The 21816-nt window shown below is 38.9% G+C and overlaps 1 protein-coding gene across 1 annotated transcript in view; it reads left to right on the forward strand.

Moving 5' to 3' along the window:
- The window catches only part of LOC139734643 (soluble guanylate cyclase gcy-31-like), a 212028-nt gene that overhangs the window by 44498 nt on the left and 145714 nt on the right, over nucleotides 1-21816 (forward strand). Inside the window, exon 2 of the mRNA XM_071645429.1 lies at nucleotides 9261-9366. The gene's annotated coding sequence lies outside the window, so the exon portion shown is untranslated. The remainder of the gene's footprint in view (nucleotides 1-9260; nucleotides 9367-21816) is intronic.

Raw genomic sequence — 21816 nt, forward strand, 5'->3', positions numbered from 1 at the left:
CCTCCTTAGGAGACGAGTTTTAATATTATATCAAAACCACAATTATGTTGTCAAACCTGTCCATATATTAAGATATTTATTTCCCGCTCACAAACTGTAGTGTACTGTCAGACTGTTCATAAGAAAGTGGCGACTGCAAAGATGTGTTGCGTGCATGGTAAAACGTGGCCTGAAGGTCTGTTGTTCTGCACTGAATCAAGCAAGGAATGTACCAGCGTAAGTAAAATACTTAACAAAAATAATACTTACATAATATATCAATCAAATTTTATTACTTCAGAGCCCCTTGCTAACATTTGCAGATGAATTAAAAAAAAACAGCTTCTAGTGCTTCACAATAGTTCTTAACGATAATTCTTAAATGAGAGTTAGGGATCGAAATAACTAACATGAAAACGTTAGTCAGTATAGACAATGTTAAGTGTTGTTTAACATGTTTATTACACAAAATGTGCACAATAGTTTATTAAAAACCGTTTCTAGAATAAACCGTCAACATGAGGGTTTTATTGAGAAAATTAGTGATATCTCCTTTTAATTTGCGGCTTTATTGTGAAAATTTTGTACGGTAAAGTGGGTTTTTTGTTGTTGATACAATTGAACTGTATACATATAAGCTCCAAATATGATAATTCGAACTTTTTTAAAATCACTTCTCACATATTAAATAGTGGCCTTTTAAGATCAGTTAAAATGATCAGATTGTAAAAATAATATATTGCTAGGGAGACAAGAGATATAGATAGAAGTTTATATAGAGAGAGATGAAGAAAGTATTATATGAGTGCGCATATGTAAGAGATATGCCCTACGTATATAAATAGATGAATAGATAGAGAAACAGATAGAGAGAGAGAGGGAGAGAGAGAGGAATGACGCAGAAAACTATGGATATTAGAACTCAAATTTCGTTGCATGATTCCCCCCCCCCCAGAAACTATTCGAATAATAAAGGCATATTCTCTCCACCTGTCGACTTGCAGACAACACGTGCCCATAAAGATCGGAGCATTTCGTGTGCTAGCATCAATCCCTCATATTTCACTCCGGCCGCAACACTTCAGATCATTTACCCTGTCATCCGCGTATGATTTGTTTCCCCAATCATTCCAGCAGGGTCCTTGGATGCCACATCGCATCGAGATCAATTTTCCCGGCTGTTTCAATATATTCTTTTTGTTCCGCGCCTTCGCCTTACACTTTACAGGCTTCCTGAAAAAAAAAACGCGCTGCGCGCATCCGACTAACAAATCAGCAAACCACAATAAATAATATCTTGTTATAATATCGTCTTGTTGCCATGAGCTTTCCCGACTTCCCTCCACCTCCCCTTCCCCTTCCTTCCCCCGGCCTCTCCTTCTCCCCATGGTTCCCAGCAGCTTCACAGGAGACACGGAGGAGGGGGGGGGGGGGGGGGATGTTTACTCGGATGCCCTGCGGAGCGTGATGAGCTCAGACTCGCCCCCGAGTCGTCGGGCTGTCGTTCCCCCATCAGCGCCCCATCCAATTAAATAAAGCGCATCAGTTTACGAAAAGGCTGAAAAATGCCTACAGTGCCAGCCTTCAGGAAGACCACTTATGGGAGCCGGATAAAATGAAGCAGGCCAATAATAAGTACTTCAAAATCACTCCCCCCCCCCTAAAAAGAGAGAAAAAGAACAAATCAATTGATGATTGCAATAATATCTACCAAACGGAATGGTAAAAGTTTCTCTAAGCTTGAACACAGAATATGAAAGCTGTAGGAACTTCAAAGTGTCTCTCTCAGGTTTCATCGTTTATACAGGGATATTTGCCAACACTCATATGCAAATTAGATGAAGTGACGGCGTCCTTGCTTCCTGCATAGTCTGTGGTTTATGTACTTCGATTTTATTTTGAGAAATATAGCGCGGTCTCGAAAAGTCGCGTGAATTTTGACATTGCACGACTGTCTTCTTTTTTTTGGGGGGGGGGGGGGCGGTAAGGGGGTGCGGTCCGAATTTTTATAAACTGTTGACGTTTCTGACATTTCTGATTACATTTTGTTGACGTAATTGATGACATTATAAAACCTCTTTTGATTTTTCTATCTCTCATATACCTCATTCTTTAACAATGGCACAATTGTTTTCGTTTTTGTATTTGTTTTCCTTTTAATATTATCGTTCCAGCCAAGCTACTGTCAAGAGGCCGGTGTATGAATGTGTTCAAGTGCTTGGAAAAATAATGTCGTCCTCCTTAGACATAGTATGATTAATTAGACCCAACTTTACTTGTGTTAGTTATGACATTATGGCTGCCTGTAGGATCAGCCACTGTCATTACGAAATGTCAAACATTTGAAATATTTTTTCTTTTTGTTAATGGAAACGTAATATTTAATATTTATAATATTTAATGGTATTTTCTACCCCCTCCACATTCGTTCACTTGTCATGAACGATTCGAACCTTTCAACCGAAATCTATTCACATTGTTACATACATTGTACATACACTCTGTTCTGGTGTTCATTATAATACATGTGTGTCCCAAATCTGTCTTGTTGCAGAAAACTTTGTTTTTTATTCGTGGTTTTTTTTTTTAACTTTTCTAATTACTATTTACATGCAAATCTTGCTTGTGCTCAGTTGATATGAGTCAAATCTGTGGGAAATATTGAGAATCTAGATATCTCCAAAGCTATGGTCCCTGGGACTTGATATGATAAAATACTTCTCGAGTGCATGGGTAGGCATTTAGTGGTAGCAATCATGTCTTAGTGTGGAAGAGAGGCTAGGTAGCGGACTAGTGATTTGTTGGGAACGTTACAAGTATATTCCAACCGTGAGGGAATAATTTACTGCTTCAGAGGTCTTGGTCCCCATAATATTTACGCCAAAAGGAGAAGGTGCGGATTTGGAATAAGCATATATATTTTTAATGTATAATTTTAACCCGCACCCACTGAAAGATGAAAAACAAAAAGAAGAAAGCAAATACCGCTATACCGGGATGTGTGCGTGTCACGTGTATGTGTGTGTGTGTGTGTGTGTGTGTGTGTGTGTGTGTGTGTGTGTGTGTGTGTCTCTCTCTCTCTCTCTCACCTTCTGGGGGATTTGTGTGTGTGATGAATAATATGGGACATTCCTCAGCGTAAAAACACTTAACAACTTGTAAACATAGTCTGGAAAATCCAACTCCTCAATATTGTCAAAAAGAGGTGATTTTCTTTCTTTTTGTTTTGTTTTATGTGAGTTTGATATTTCGTTCGTTCCCAGGTTAGTTCTTTACCCCGCTCCCTTGCCCTTTCGCCCCTTTCTACTTCCTTCCCCCTGAATCTCGTCTGTTTTTCCTGTCAATCTTGTTTTCCGTTTTATTTTCTGCTCTGCAATCTCTCTCAATTTCCCAAGTGGCACATGAATACAGATATAAAAAGGTCGTGTCCTACTAACCTAAGGGAAATATCTGAGTACAGGATGACCGATTTTTCTTTGTAATGTATAAGTGTATCATATTATTATTATTCTTTGAATTGTCGCACCACGAAAGCAATGTTACATCAACCTAAATATAATGCGTTCATTCACACATATCAAATGTAGTGGCCCTGAATGACAGTGAACTTCAGCTGCTAAAGCAAGCCTCACAATAAAAAAGAAACGAGTTTTGCAGCGTGTACAACGTATTATGATTGATAATAATGATTTGACATGAGATTTATCAGTGCCAATATCAATAAAACACAACTAATATTTATGTAGTGAGAATACGGAGGGGGGGGGGGGGGGAGTAGCATCGGAAAGAATAGGAGCGATTGTTCACATACTTATTAATATGTTTTTTAATGTTTTTCCCATTTATTAATTTATTCATCATACAAATTTACATTTGCAACTGATATTTGGTCTTATATACTCATATATTTCTATGGAATTTGATCGATATTGATTCATGTTATCTTCTATTGCTTTATATGTTCACTTGTTCGATGTTATCATTTGTCAATTTTGTTTATGTCTTAAATTCGTCATTATATATTCGTCATTATATATTCGTCATATTTCGTCATTATATAACGTGGTTCCACTCGATATAGTATACTTGTACTACGATTATGTTTGTAAAACATTTATTATTGTAAGCTGCTTTATCATTTTTTCCTTTTTCCTTTTTTTATAATCATGTACTTGATCTCTTTAGTTTTTGTCTGATGTTGCCTAATAAGAATTGAAGATAAAAATAAATACGTTTCGTCATTCACCTAGATCTTTATATGCTGTGAGATGCGGGTATCTGTTTGTTGTTGTTGCTGCTGACATCAATTTACATTTGTTGCCAGCAACCTTTCTATATAAGAATAGCACGCATTCCTACTTAACGCCATGCTTATACTTATAGCTTGCTAGTAGGCCTTAGTGTAGATCTCAAGGTTTCACAGCTGTGAATTATATGGACAATTAATAGCCAGTCCCATCACTTTATCGTACCAAAACAACAACAACAACAACAACAACAACAACAACAACAGCTCTGAAATAAGATGGGGAAATTAATTCATAAAAAAGTAAAGTCAGCGGTAGAAGTTGAATGAAAAGTATGTAGCTGTGGTATAGGCAAAGGTGATTTACAAAACAGAATCCACAAAACAAGTGTGGGTTGTGTGTGATGAAATCGTAATCCTTATATAGGAACCTTTGAGCTGAGTTAAAAAAAAATGAGAGCTAGCCCCCAGCAAACTTTAAGGACTGAAGTGAAACGAGTTGATTAACTTGAGACGCCAAACCCAGCGATTTAAAAATGTACAGTCCAACTCTCCTATCGGGACTGGTGCTAATCCGGATGGGGATTTGGCCGGATACGGGAGACTCAATGTCATTCAAATGACATTGAGTCTCCCGTATCCGGCCAAATCGCAGCTGCCGAAGAACGATCGCCTGCACCGAGCCTTGATTTGATGAAAAGTTCTATGTCCACGTTCTTGCAGTGATTCGGGGGGGGGGGGGGGTAGTGAATGTCTTAGTGCATGTTATTTAGATGAAAATTAGATGTGAATGTATGATCATTATGTTAAAAATATAATGTAATTCATGTGAGTTTGTGCAGGAATTTTGTTCGAGTTTGAAATTACCCTTTTCCTGTAATCATTAGATTGAGAAAAATAAATCATGCTGAGATCACATCCGGATAATGGAGAGATCCAGATGAAGGGAGGCCGGATAGGAGAGGTCGGACTGTATTTGTAACACGTTTCGTTATGGAGTATGACCAGTGTGAGACGTTGATGGGAAATGTACGAAACCTGTGTGTGGCAATGCTGCGTGATGGACAAGTCGAATTATTTCTCCTGCTGTGTTGAGTGTGTTCAGTACAAGTCCCTTCGGTCTATTGATATTTTCCTTCTGCATAATGGGAACGCTCTTTCCATTTGCTCCGACTCCAAGGACGAGCAAAGCAAACGAAACCAGCTGTGATCTCGGCAAATGAAATCCCATCGTCATTGAACTTGAAGCGCGCCGCTCCGTAACGCGATCTCCCCACATAAGGGTTTTTATAAAGGCACTCCCATATAATTGGACACTTTACCATGTTTACACACACATCCTACAGCGTTTTTTATCTGTTGCGTGAAGAACGGTGATAACCACAAAAGAGCGGGTTTTTTTTTTTTTTGTACCGGAAAACCCCAAACTGTCCATCTTGTCCATGTCCAGGCACCGAGCGGGGTCTGGATAATGGCTAAAGCGTGGAGAGTGACCAAAGTTTATAGTCACTGATCGATACTAAAGTGCGGTGCATCGATACGATGGAGTGATTCTCCCTATAAACGACCTTTCACTCAATACTGATGAAGAGACGAAAGAGCAAGTAAATACACAAATGAATGAACTGATACAAAATAGATAAATGATTAAATGCATGATCACACACATACACTTACACTCAAACAAAACTGAGTGGCAAACAACACAATGTTTTAACTTCGAATTATAATGTGTAAATTGTGAAAAAGTTTCTTATTGTGGAACAACAGAAGAAGAGCTGTATTATTTTGATACACGCACGCGCACAATCATGCATGCAATCACGTAAACACACATTATTGGGCCATGGGTTGACAAGAATATCAATAATGCCTTGTAAAACCACTTGAACTAAAAGGCCCAGCTCTGTTGATTTATACAAGAGGACCTGTGAAAGAATGAAATGAAATGGAATACAGCAACGCACTAAAACGGAGCACCAGTTGTTGCGTTTCTTTCCGGAAGTTCATATTTTGTTTTGTTTTTGTTTCTGATACGAGGGTGAACGACTTGCCTGCTTTGGCAAGAGATAGCAACAACGAAAAACAAACAGATAAACAAGCAAACCCAAACATGCGTGCCGCACTCGAGCTGTATAGCTAAGCCAACTCCGATGGAATCCTTTATTTATTTCGTGCCACGGAGGTGGCAGGGAGTGTGCGTAGACCTCGCTTTAATATGCGCGAATCGATGTACTCTTGGGGATAGTTGTAAATGTAATTGTCCCCATGTTTGTCATTGTGTTTTACCATGCCTGTTGTTTTAATCGGTATCATCGATCAGACTCTGTCAGAGTTTATGTATTTGATTGGCCCCTAAGATGAGATTTGTAACGAATGAATACTTGGTTCCACTAACGACAATGAACGAGGCGTCGCCAATAATCCGCCATGCTCCCCCTTGGGCAGACATGAAGCATAATTATTACGAAAGTTAATTAAACACTCCTCATTATACTGCGGTGCCAGACAAATGAGGTGCTGGGAATCCTTTATTTTCATTCAATCGTCTGTTTGACAGCGAAATCAAAGTTGAATTTGATCAAAATGACTTCGCCATAAAAGGTTTTGTGTTTGATCGCTCCCTCGGCTGTTCGACAGTAATCGCCATAAATTTTTAAAGTCTGCTGTCGACAAAATGCAATTAAATGACATCAAATTATAATTACCTTCTTTGTCATACACTACGATCTCTTGATTATCCCATTATACAATGTGAAGAGGGTCCTTTAAGTATCGATTGTACAACGTCAATATGTCCAAATAACATATAATGTATTGGAAGGCGTGAGTGATTGTATTGTGCAATTGGTAATTGAATCGCCAAGTGGAACCAGCTGATGTCTTCTCATTCAAATAGTTACATTTTCAAAAATGTTTAACTCATCAACTCTCAGAATCCACATTTGTGTGGTTTTGTGCTCCATCTTTATATATATATATATATATATATATATATATATATATATATATATATATATATATATATCTTTTCGTTTAACCCCATTATCAGTTGTTGAAAATGAATCGTTTGTGTCGGTTGCAGAATTTCAAATTTCAAATTTATTACTGATGCATATATTGGAGCCAGATTGTGCAGATTGAGTGACTTAACTTCAGCCGGTCCCATCTAATCTTTCGCCTACACATGGATTGTGGAAAATGCTTTAACAATCCAATGAGGACAGGATGATAATCTGGGTGATATTCGTTATTCCGAACGAACGTTATATCGTTTTCAGATTACGAACCTTCGGAATAACGAACCTTTATTATATTGCATTTGCTTCATTTTCGGAATAAGAAACCTTATTTCATTTTCGGATTAGCAAACCTTCGAAAGAACGAACTAGATGCATTAATTTACGCACCAACATATTCCTATAGAACTTGATGGGTCAAGGGTGATAGGGCTCCACAACAAATTCTGCCACGTGGCACTACACCTGGAGAAGGCATTTTGGCCCCGAGAGGATGTAAGACTCAAACTCGAAGACAATATACTTTTGTAAAGTTTCATTGAGTGTCAAGACGAGTGAAGGACTGGATGATGGCTGTGGAAAAGTGATTTCTCACGAAATTTGTCAGTGAAGCTGAAACCACACCCGTGTGGTGGAATGAATAATCAAACAAATTTTGTTGCGTTGGATTGACGCGTAGGTATGACGCGCTATAGGGAGATCACGATGCTATGCGAGTGTGCGCCACTGTGTTGTAGCTCCAGGGTATAAGAACTGTCTCAGGTCAGATGCTAGGGTGGCGTTGCTATAGCAACGACGAAGTTAGCCGCATTCTGTCATTAATTTATAAACGGAGAGACTGACTGAAAGATTGACCCAGTTTTTTGCTTAAATACCAGGATCATCTTACCTGTGCCCCCATAATCAGAGATCCGCTTCGATTGGAATGTCGACGGTGAAATAGGGTCTTTCGTTTGTTGTCTCGCCTTGAAAATAGGGCGGAGTAGGGCGTAACGAATCGTTGTATCCACCGCTATCAGTACGTGTCTCTATGACCATTTTTAGGGAAATGTCAGCCAAACAATAAAGCAATTGGCCTATTTGCCTCAAGACCTGTTCGGTTCGGATGCTGCTTTTTACGTTAATATCTATTATTCAGCCAAAACTTGGGGGCTTCAGTATGCCTAACAATAGTTGATTTATGCACTGAAGTCGCAATGCACCTGGCTCACTGCATAACCCATCGAATCCTCTATTCTTTTTCATGTTCTTATTTTGGAAGCCACACAGTTTATAGCGACATAATTTACACTCAGTGTTTAAAAACCAAAGAGGTCTATTTGACAAATGTAAGCTGAATTGAATAATCAACTTTGTTAGAAAGTCAGTCTATTCTTTAAGTGCAATGTTTTTCTTTCGAAAAAATGGAACAAAACTCCTGTTCTTATGACGCAACGAAGTGTTACAAATGGTTTGGAATTATGACTATACTTTGAATAAATGAATGAATATATGTATGCACACACACACACACACACACACACACACATATATATATATATATATATATATATATATACACACATATAATCATATAGGTGGTCGTGACGAAGGAAGAGCTAGTGTACGTTGCAGTAGTTTACTTATTGCCTTTATGATGCCAAGCTTTTGACCCTTTTACACGTCTTCGTCAGCACCCATCACGTACGTGGTCAAGCCAACTTCACGTGTTATATCTATCTATATATATAAATAATATATGTATATATATATATATGTATATATATATATATATTATGTATGTATATTCATTTATTTAGCTCGTTCATGGATACATTGATATCTTAACGTATACTGCTCAAAAGTAAGTTTGTGTTCTGTTGTAGTCATTCGTAGCGTTTGTTTGTCACCGTCACCGTAGAGGACTTTCTTTAATGAAATTTTGTTGAAATTCAAACCTCCAGTTCTGTTGGTCGATATGGGTGTTCCATTCCATCTCACCCGCCATTCTTTTTCTCTTGTCCTTCTGAAATCAGGTTAATGTACATACGGAGGAAACCGGAAGAGCTCTCCAGATGTAAGACCGGAGGCACCGCCAAATCAATAATTCAGATTCAATTTAGGGGACACTGGACTATAAAGGTAAGTTAGATTCATCAGCAATTTGTCTCGTGTGCTCTCACAAGCCTCACTCAAGTCCCTGCACATTCATTGAGCTGGTCGTGTTCACAGTTTCCACACGAGTAGAGAAGTCCCTACATGCTTGGACTAGCTCCATGCTTGGAAGTTTCCCTGTTACTTCAAAATCGACGACGTGTAAAGGGAAACGGAAATTTGTCATATTGGTTTATACTTTGTGTGACTGGGCACGCGCGAATTTTCAGTTTATTTTTCGATGTTTCTGATGCGCCAACTTGGACCCATTTCTAAACATCATTTCACAATGAATGCAATGTGCTCTATAGGGTTTGGACTTCATCTTGTGAGTTTCTTGATTTCAGCACGTCGTGGTACAATAGTATAACATAATGTTGACATGAAGCGTATTTACATTCTCATGATTTATTTAGAAAGCCAGACTGACATGCTTCGACCCATCTTAGACCATCCTACTTCCACAGGTCGTGGTGCTTAAAGCATTTTACACCTTTGGAACATTATGTTTGCAGGCGGCAACTTCACTGCGCACGCATGCGCATAAGTTGTGTTACTCAAGTAGGGCCTGTATAATTATCAAGCTACAACTTGGTCACTGCATGACATCCTGTGGTGTGCACACAGAGCGCAATATTCGCTGGATCCATTTCGTCAGATGTTTAGTCTCTAGGGTCCAAAACAAACAAACAAACAAAAATCAGAAATACACGGTTGATATTTGGTCCTCATCACGGGAATTCCTTGGATGATCCGTGGGATTATTTCAAGGCATGATACACATGACACACACATACAGACACACACACACAATGATTAATAGTGAGCATGCACACGCTCAGATACAGACACAAACGTACAGACACATGAAATGATTTGGCTGTATTGAGCACATAAGCTCAGATACGGTTGTTACAGACACAGACACAGACACAGGAACAGACACACAAAATGGGTCAGCTGTAGTGAGCAAACATGCTCACATGCAGACACAAACACAATACAAGCACAAATACACTTACACACAAATGAGCTAGCTGAGTGAGCACACAGGCACAGATACAGACACAGACACAGACACAAACACAGACACAGACACAGACACAGAAAATGAGTTAGCTGTAGTAAGCACACAGACTTTAGCTGTGTATATTATAGTGAACAAACACACTCAGATAGACACAAACACGAAACAGACAGACCCAGATACAGACAGACAATGAGTTGCCTTAGTAAGCACATAGGCTAAGATACAGACACAAACAGACACAGACACAAAATGAGTTAGCTATAGTGGTCATGTACATACGCGGACTCTGACAGACACAAAGACAGATACACAGACACAGACACATATGATAAGATAGCTGTAGTTAGCATGCAAACAGGCTCAGACACAGACACAGAGACACAGACACATAAAGTGAGTTATCTGTAGTGAGCACACACGCTCAGATACAAACACAGAAACAGACATAGAAACGGAAACAGACACACTACGTGAGTTAGCTTTAACAGTAAGGACTCAAGGCTCAGATACAGACACCAACACCAACACAAACACAGACACAGACACAGACACACGAAGTGAGTTTTGCTGTAGTGTGAGTACACATCAGGCTCAGAAACAGACACAGACACAGACACAGGAACAGACAAACAAAGTGAATTAGCTTTAGTAAGTGCACAGGCTAAGATACAGACACAGAGACACAGACTCAGACACAGACACACGGAATGAGTTAGCTGTAGTGAGCATACAAATAGGCTCAGATACAGACACAAACACAGACACAGAAGTTTAGCTGATAGTGAACAAACACTCCCATAGACACAAACACGAAACAGACAGACGAAGTGAATTGCCTTAGTAAGCGCACAGACTAAGATACAGACACAAACACAGACCCACAGACACACAAAATGTGTGACCATGTATAACTAGACACACGGAATGAGATCGCTGTAGTTAGCATGCAGACAGGCTCCTGAGATACAGACACAAACAGAGACAGACACAGAAAGTGAGTTAGCTGTAGTGAGCACACACGCTCATATAGACACAAACACTGAAACAGAAACAGACACTGGACGTGAGTTAGCTTTACGGGAAAAAAATCCAGTCCAAATATGAGTTAATCTAATAAGAAAGAGTAACATATTCCGAATTCAAAGGTAAAATTTCGATCGAAATCGGGTGAAAAATAAGGAAGTTATGATGTTTCGAAGTTCCGCTAATTTTTCAGGAAACAGTTCTTGAACGGTCAATATAAATATGCAAATGCCAATGTGAGCGTATCGTCCCCTCAAAACTTGCCATATAGTTTGTACATAAAATTTTGAAATTTCAAGTTTTTCATTCATGCACAATTATGCCAGAGGCTCAAATCCTGGTATATCTAACTGATCACTATTCTGAAGTTATTGAATCAGGAATAACATCATGTTTCACACTCTTCAATGACGAAAACATTGACTTTTTGTCATTTTTTTTTTGGTACACGATCAATGAAAAATTGTGAGGGTACGACATGGTTAGTTCACTCATTTGCATATCTATATCCACTGTACAAGAACTGTTTTGCAGAAATTAACAAAACCTCAAAATGTCATAACTTACTTATTTTTCATCCGATTTTTTTATTGTTGAACTCATAAGACTTTACTCTTTTTCATCAGACTAACTTATATTTGGACTGGATTTCCCCTTTAGTAGTAAGCACACCAGACTCAAATACATACACAAACACAAACACAGACACAGACACACAAAGTGAGTGTGCTGTAAGTGAGTGCACAGGCTCAGATACTAGTACAGACCTAAACACAGACACAGGCATATCAGACACAGGCAAAGACTCACACACGCACACTCACACTCACACAAACATTCACATGCTCAGTATAGTTCTCTTACCACCTGTGCCACTTACTCACATACTTTCAAAACACCGCGGTGCGCTGCAACCAGACGATACAGTAGCTGTTCATACAGGCGTTCGCATTTCATAATTAATGTTTTCTTCACCCGATATTGAATGATGCTGATATCCTTCGTTCCCTTTCAACATTTGCCTGCACGGCAATGACGGAGCTGGCCGACAATGTCCCCATTTTCAATGTATTCGATTGCTCAGTCGAAAAGTCAATTAATCAACAGCAGCATTAGGCTTATTGGTGGCTGGCGATGGGTAAAATAGAACGTTGTCTCTTGCGCTTAAAGGCGCCTCCGCCAAGTCCGAATTTGGGAGCCGACCAAATCAGACGAAACAAGGTCAGGTGATCTCAGATGGGACAGCCAAGGTTCTATTGAGAAAGGCACACATTTCCTTTCAAATGGCAACATCAAAGTGGAGGCTATTTGCATAAATCATCTGCCTGCTCTTTTAAAGTGGCTATGGCATTAAGTTTTTTTCCCTTTCCAGTCGTTCACTTTAGCACATTTATCATGTTTATAAAGGAAGTAGCGAACAATCAGTAGAAAACAATGCCCTGATATGAGAAGTCGGACGTAATTATGCAGAAACTTGAGCAGTATTGCAGAAATAGTAGGATACAAAGTGCACTTATTTTGTGTGGATGTCTGATGGCTGTATAGCTCTGTTCCATAAGTTGTAAAAGAAGTAGCGGACTGCATTTACATTTTTTCTTTAATCTTTCTATCTCTGTCTTTTCGGCATGTTATCTAGATCATTATCTATACTTTAAGTTTAAGTCAAAATTGTCATTGTATGAAAATGATTTATCGAGCATTTTTTTTTCTGTTCCACGAGTTTATGTTAATAATGGATATTGCAAACCCATGCATGTTTCATTAGGGCTAAGAAATTCATATATGCGTGGGCCTCAAAAAATTGCCTATTATCCTGTTTTGCTTTGAAATTCAAATTATCTCAACACATAATGAAATCCCGACTGAATCATTTCATCAAAAGGGTACCTCGCTTTCGAATGAAAATGGAACATTCTGAGAGAAAAAAAAAAACACCCAATAAGGCCAATATCTACTCTCTTCCTCTCCCTGATTATATCTTTCTCTCTTTTATGTCTCCCTTCTGTTTGATCTTGGTTTTCTTTTTTTTCTTTGTTTTTGTTTGACAGTATAGCGTGAAAAGCATGGACGCCATTACTCATTTCGTAAGTGCAGCGAAGGTCCGCCGATATGACTACATTCATCGCCTCCGCAATGTCAGCATTGCTGACTCTTTGCCCTTTATAGAATACACCGTGTATAATGCTGCATGCTTCCCTTTTTCAGACGCAAATCTACATTATGCTGCTTCCTTTTTTTCAGATGCAAATCTACATTTACCTACACGATAGAAGTTCATGCATCGCATGGACCAGGGAGGTAAGCGGTAGCTGCATGATAATGCGTGATTCCAAATCTAAAAATCCTTGAAATTTCATCGCGAGACGTGAATACAATTGTATGACATAATGTAACACCGTTTTATCGGGCGTGGTACAAACCTTTCGAGGATATGTTTCCAATATACTGAACTAAAATCTTCACTGAAGTAGACCCAACGAGGAGAAACCGTATCCTCTATATCAAATAGTTCCATAGTTCTGATAATCTCATTTAATTTTTCATTTTCATTTCTCAAATGAAGATGATGCATCAAAGTAACAAAAAGTTAACATCTGAATACTTACACTAAACATAAACACGAATGGACAAATAGTAAAAGACTGTGTAATATTTAAGCTACCAAAGAAAGCAAGAAATGTGATATAGAATATTGGTTGAGGTGAGGATTCAGCTTTATAAACAATATTTTTGTGAGATACTGAGAAACCTCTTATGAATCGGGTTTATTATGAAAGAGCATATAATTCTAAGAGGTTTGGAAATGGCTGAGATATCAAAAAACAAAGTAAAACAAAGTGATCCAAATAAAAGGTGGGTCCCACCTTTTATCAGGATCGCTTTGTTTTGGATATCTCAGCCATTTCCATGCCAGTTTTTATCAAATAAACTTGAAATTCCTCTTAGAATTATATGCTCTTTCATAATTCATACGAGGTTCAATTCAGTTCAATTCAATTCAATTCAATGGAGGTTTATTGACAATAAAAAAGAACATGCAGCTCATTAGCTGAAATTGTTCATTTTACAATTAAAACAGAAAAACAACATTGTACAAAATAAATAGATATATTTGTGAAATTGGCTATCGATATGAATCGAAATGACGGAAACACTGTACAAACGATATGACGGAAACACTGTACACAAAGATAAAAAATAGATATTTTAACCCGGCCTCAAATCCCTGAATTTTGAACCAAGACCCTAAAATTCCCATGGAGATTATCAACAAACAGTACATGCATAAATATTTTCTTTTTCGTTGATTCTAACCTTTGACCTCTTAACCCTCAATAAAAATGCATGTATTAAAATCATCAGTAATGGAGTACGAATACTGAAAAATATTGCACATGTAAAGAAACAAATGATTGTAAAAATCATTGAGTAACTGAACTGAGCAGGGAGTAATTAAATTTCTGAACAATAAAATAATTGAGCTTAATTATCGATACGCATCATAAACACAATCATATGAATGTAAACAAACTCAAGGCGCCGTTATGGCACAACATGTGGTTCTCAAAGCAAGTCTAAAGCACATCTCAAATATAAAACAATATTTCAACACAATTGACAAAACATTAAAACAAAAACAGTGTATTTATCACAAAGGTATTGAGTGCTTCCCATCCCCCACCCACCAAGTCCAAATCAATGAACATCCAAATTATTAAATAAAACATAAAATATCTAAAAATCCAAAAAGTTTCAACTTACACCGAACCTATCACAAATCCATGCATCAAAACATAAAAGAGAGAAAAAAATCAGCACCAAACAACAAACTTATAGCATCCAGCCTGACCCTTGACCCTTGACCTTTGACCCCACGCCCTCAAAACTCTCAAGAGAATCATTGATGGGCAGAGATATGCACTTCAAATTGACCTTGACCTTTTGGACATGAACAAAATACGCATGAAATTTACTATCAAAAACACCAAGAAAATACTTTACAAAAGGTCAGGAATATTGCACATTGATGAGTAGAAAAGTCTACAAGCCATTGAGTAGCCTCACTAAGCAGGGGATTGTTGAGTTTCTGAAACGTTGTGTTCTGGTTCGGGGGATGTCGATATTTAACGAGTTCCTAAGGCTACGAGTTATGAGTTGGGAACGCTGAGGAGGAAGCATGTCACGGTGACGGGTAGAGCGAAGGAGGGATTTTCCAAAACTAGTGAGAAGGGAACTCCTTCTTTCAGACAATGACTCGATGTTCATATCGCGGAGAGCATCATTATAGGGGAGATATAAGGGGTAACTGATGAGGCGGAGAGCTCTCCTCTGCACCTTTTCCAACGCTTGTGACTGCTCATGAGTCAGGTTGGTGCACCACACTGGGGCAGCAAATTCAAGAAGGGGGCGGATATACACGGTGTACACAAACAACAGATCATTATGGGTAACTCCGTTTCTCCTGAGTGAGCACAAAATGTAAAGTCTCCGAGAGGCGCACGAGATCATTTCCCGTACTTGACTATCCCATCTCAGGTCTGATCGGATGGTAACGCCAAGAATGCGCATGGAGGATACGACTTCAATCTGGTTGTTTCCAATAGTAATGACCGGAGGGGGGACATGATTACGCAAGAAGGTGAAGTGCATCAATTTGCATTTTTCAGGCTTGGGTTTTATGTAATTAGCATTGCTCCATTCACAAACAGATTCAATATGAGATTGCAAATTGTTGTGGCCGGCTTTGTGAGAGATTTCGACTATGCTCAGGTCGTCGACATATTTCCATCTATTGTCCGCTGTCAGGGCGAGGTCATTGACCATGATCAGAAAGATAATCGTGCCAAGTTTTGTCCCTTGGGGGACTCCGCACGTTAGTGATTCCGAAGATGACGTAGTTCCCTTGTAGAGCACCGTCTGCGAGCAGGAAGCTGCAGATTGTAGGAATAATCGATGGGTTCACTTCAAGATCGATCATCTTTCTAACAGCTGTCGTATGGTCAACTAAGTCGAAAGCTTTTGTAAAATCAATGGCACAAAGATCGGCGTAGTGACCTGGTTTGTCAAGGCCTTTGTAGATTGTATCAAGCATGCTTATCAGGTAATGGCATACTGAGCTGCCTTTCATGTTTCCAAACTGACGAGGATCGATTACATGCGCGATATCAGACACAACCCATTGCGCGAGGAAACCCTCAAAGATGCGAGCTATTATCGGAGTGATCGAGATAGGACGAAGTTGACTGAACTCAACAACTGGAGTTGTCTTAGGCACCGGGCATACGGATGCTGTTTTCCAGGTATCAGGAAAATACCCAGAAGTAAGGCATTCGTTGAACAGATTTGTCAAAGGAATTGATAATTCGTAGGCAAATTCCTTCAGCAGGCGTATGGGCAAGTCAGATGGATGGCCAGCCTTGGATGCATTCAGACGCCGAAGTCGGTTGTAGACATCTCGTCGCTCTATGGTTGGGGGAGGCCAAGCTTGGAGATAGGCCGGTAGCTCCGAGAAGTTGCAACTGATAAGCTGTCTACAGATGTCGGCAAAGTAAGTGTTCAAACGATTGGCAGTTATAAGACGAGAGATATCAGGATCTATTTCAAACTGAGGTCGCTTTTTAAGGCCAGAAAGACTTCTGATCTGTTTATGCCATTTCCCTGGTTCGGTCTCTTTTAATTGTTGGACTTTTTTGCAGTAGAAAAGCCGTTTAGCTATTTTGATTTTCCTTTGGACATCGTTTCTCAAGTTCTTGTAGAGTGACATGTCCCCACACTTGAAGGCAGAATTACGAGCTGAAATGAGGGAACGAATGGTGTTGGTCATCCATGCTTTATCAGCTATTCTACGTTTGACAGTCACTCTGTGGAAATGGGATCTATACTGGTCAGAAAGAAGTTGTCGGAAAAAGTCAACTTTGGTGTCGACATCAGGTAGGGTATTGATAACTGACCAGTCCATCTCAGTTACCCAATGCCCGAAGGATCTGACAGCGGAATCTCGGTAAGGTCGATAGGTAAATTGAACAGATTGGCGGCAGGCATGATCATGAATAGACTTGAGAGAAATAAGTGAGTGGTCACTGTTGGCAATAGGAGCACATATAACTGGCTCATGGTACTCACAGGCAATGTCAGTGAAGATCTTGTCCAGTATTGCAGTTCCCCTTGTTGGGTTCGTGACAATCTGGACCAGTGCGGTATGTTGCTCCAAGGGTGACGCATCGAGATCGTTGAAATCACCGGTAATGAGTAACGAAGCACTGTCTGACGCTGCTCTGATAGAATCAACAGTGTCAATCAGGTGGTTACAGAGCTCCTCTCTATGTTCCGATCGCGGCGGTGAGTACACAACAGCAACGTAGATGTGATTGCGCAACCGGAACTGACTGGAGGATTGTAGTTTCATCCATAGTACTTCAAGGTAGACAGGGACACAATCAATGAAAACTTCTGTTGCAGATAGATCATTGCGGACATATAAACAAACTCCCCCACCAGGACGATCGGGGCGATCTCGATGAAACAGGTTGTATCCAGGGAGTTAACATGCAGATGCAGATTTGTCCATAGAAAACCATGTCTCAGTAACAGCTATTAACGGAACATCCTTGTGCTGAGATCGCAACGTAGCTTCAAGGTCATCGATCTTGTTATTGAGTGACCTGGCATTGAAGACAATCGGTGATGGCGACACCGGTGCCTGTATCGTTGCTGGTTTAGGTTGACGTAAATTATGCATATTGACTCCCTGTCTGCCAAAGTGTCACTTTCTATCATGTTCAGGGGTAATAATGACACTTATCTTCCGTTGCTTCCTCTTACCTGCTCGCTTACCTCGATGTGTACGTTAATTTGCATTTATTCCCAGTTCACATACAACATTCCATGCCTTATCGGGTAGTGGTCCATATGGAATATGTGCATTCATTCCATTATGTGTCCAGAAGCTGACATCATTGACAGAAAGGCGGCATTTCAAAAGGTAATTCTGGTCATGCAGAGACGTACAGGAAAAAATACTCTGTCCACATTGTGTACTGACCAGCAAAGCATTCCTTTTGATGTCGCGTTTCTCAGCTGAGTTGGCAGGACCCGGGTTTTGCTCAATGTCACCACATTGTAAGATAAGTTGAAACGTTATTTCTGCGTTGGCGTAGTACAAAATACGAGATCCACAGATCTTGCGACGTGAATGCAGAAAGTTGTGTAGTGTGGGGTTGAGAATACCGTGATAGCCATCTAGGTCACTGCAGATTCCACCGCTATTGTGTCCACAGTACAGGACAATAAGGACTAGAGTGATGTGCTTGAGAAACTCCATTGTCCCACTGTAAATTCACGGAGCACAGGACATGGAAGTCAATAGAGTTCAAGGTTGGGTGGACATGAAAGCAACATGGTCTCTACCTACAGGCAAGATGTCACCTCGTACACCACTATGCACCACTCCATGTCATGTAGAGCCAAAACTTGATTCTGGAAATGCTAGCAAACCACGTCAAGATGTTCGTCAAAAAGGGTCCAGTCAAATCCATGCAATGCCACAAATACACTAGTGGGTCCAGTAGAACGTAATCAGTAAAAATATCCAAGTAAAGAGACACAACTACTGGAGCAGACTTGGAGGGCTGCCTGTGAGGCGCACGCTCACATCACTCCATTGAGGTTTCTCATTATCTAAAAAAAATCATCATGAAAAACGTTGGAAACCTAAAGTCCCATCTCAACCAAAAATGTACCATCCATTTAATACAAGCTTGTTTGATTATTACAGGTATAGGGCTACCATAGATTTGTCACTGGTGTTATGATATTGCCAGAGGGAAACCAAAAGAGACAAAAATTACCATGAAGTTGAGGTATAAGTATTCAAGATATAGTAACTATATACCGAATGATATAAGGAACAAAAGTTGTCTACGTAAGTCAAGTGATGATCTAGCAATGCTATACCACTTTGTAGTGGAGAGGTTAAACGTGATGAAATAAAGTTAACAACACTAACAACAAGAAGAACAATGACAACAACATTGAACAACAAAAGATATAAAACAGCATTAAAACACTTAAATCATAATCCTGCTTGAGTATTGTAATACTCTATCATCATATCTTGTTTCCAAGCTATGTGATTTTGACCTTTATCACCATTTCGTGAAAAGACGAAACACGTTAGAAACACTAAACCTTTAGACATTTTAGAAATATGTAAATTTACGAAACATGCAGTTTGGTAACCGAAATTATATTAGCATTGATGATGACGGTCACAAAGATGGTAATAACTGCTATTATCATTTTATGAGTATAACTATTGATTAGTATATCACATATCAAATGTAATTAGGCTACTTATGATTAATATTCTTATCGTTATTTTTATTATTTTTATCATATTATAATTATAATAATGATAATATGATTATTATTCTTATTATTATCATTATTATTATTATTATTATTACTATTAATATTATTATCACTAGTATATAGTGCAGAAATAGTATGATAAGTAATATCATCAAGATCATTACAACCATCACCATTTTCAATACTACTGTATCACGAATGGAAGAGCTGTAGAACGAATGTTGGAATGATGAAGGGCTACTCAAGACGTCAAAGAGAAGATGGTATGGGATAAAAACCACGTTTTGATCGCTGTAACCATCGTTCCACATAGACCATGATTGCACTCCGATATGCATTAAGTTGCGGATCAGCCAAAGGAAAAAAACAAAACAAGTGTGACAACTGCAAAGTGTATCATGGTGTCACGCCTACAGGGAGAAGTACAATTCCTTGAACACTTTGATCATATCAGTTAATTAACAGTAAAAAAAAAGAAATCCTTATACACAGAATTACTCGGAATAAAGAAGATATTTTGAATGTCCAGCAAGGTTTATCTGTTTATACCCTGTTTGTGTGGCTGATTTCCGGTCTTTAGCTGTTCAATACTTTTTGATGAAGTACAGTTACATCAACGCAATCTTGGATTATTCGGACCCTCCCTACATGAGAATTCTGTACTAATCCTGGATGTTAAAATGGTTAAATAGAATGATATTTGATAGTTTTTAACGAAAAGTGTGATTATACACACTGTGTATCGTACTGTTTATTGTACTTAAATAAGATATATCCAGAAAATATTATTCTCGTATCTTCTGGAGGAGCTAGAGTGATACAAATGAAGCAATGGTTTTTTTTTTTTCTCTCTCTCTCTCATTTTTCCCTATGTATCATTGTACTACAGTGAACTTTAAAAACAGGTTGTCCTAATTTTCCTAAACTTTCACTGCGTGTTTTCCTGATATTTTGAGCGTTGCCTGAAGCTATACGTCCGTTAACTGTTTTGGGTAAGTTTCCCTTAGGAGGATCCAGAGTGAAATACGAGAAATACGATGTACTTTCACTTTTCATTGAAGAGCGAGGCAGTGGTTTGAGCTGAATTTATCCTGCTTTTTACGTGATCAAATGCCATTATGCACACAAAGCTTCTTGGGAATTGCGAAAACGTCCAAAAGAAGTCCTAATCAGTTAAAGGGAGTGGTCCGCGGTGAATGCTGAGAAAATGACTCGGTATGTTGGACTACGTCTTTCGCAAGGCACGATGGAGGTAGCTGATTGCTGTGAGTCAGTTGAGCCTAACCATGCACGAGGGATCGATTTCATAAATGCAGTATAGCGAAACCAACAGAATGGCATTAAATGCAATTGTTATGGAGATAATACGTATGATAATGGCCATGTAGAAATAAAACTATGGATGATAATAATACTGTTGCCTCTACTACTACTACTACTACTACAACAAAATGTACTACTACTGCTACGACGACGACGAATTATGATGACGATGATACTGATAATGATAAAAGTAATAATCATAATCATAATAAACACGGGTAACATCATCATCATCACCATCATCATCATCATCATCATCATCATCATTATCATCACCATTTCTTCGTCTTCCTCCTCCTCCTCTTCTTCTTTTTCTTTTTCTTATTCTTCTCCTTCTCCTTCTTTTTCTTTTTCTTTTTCTTCTCCTTCTCCTTCTTCTTCATGATCATCGCCGCCCAATGAAAAACTAATCCTAGGCGCGTAAAAATCAATGTAAGAACAAGATAAAAATATACCAAAGGAGCTACAGGAAACCACAAAATTACAATGCATGCCATAATGTTTATAGCATGCTCACTCTTAGCAAGAAGAACATTCTTCCAATAAAACTTCCTCGAGGGTTTACAAAGGAACGACTGTTACCTCATGAATGATTCCACAAACAAGGTGCAACAGCTTATAGAAAATATCCATGCTCATTTCGTTTATTTGCGTTTTTTTTACAGACTCGTTTCTTTACCACTGTGTGTTCA

The sequence above is a fragment of the Diadema antillarum genome, unplaced genomic scaffold (genome assembly GCF_040938485.1).
Source record: "Diadema antillarum isolate AM-2024a unplaced genomic scaffold, OU_Dant_1.0 seq00000536_RagTag, whole genome shotgun sequence".
NCBI classification, from domain to species: domain Eukaryota; kingdom Metazoa; phylum Echinodermata; class Echinoidea; order Diadematoida; family Diadematidae; genus Diadema; species Diadema antillarum.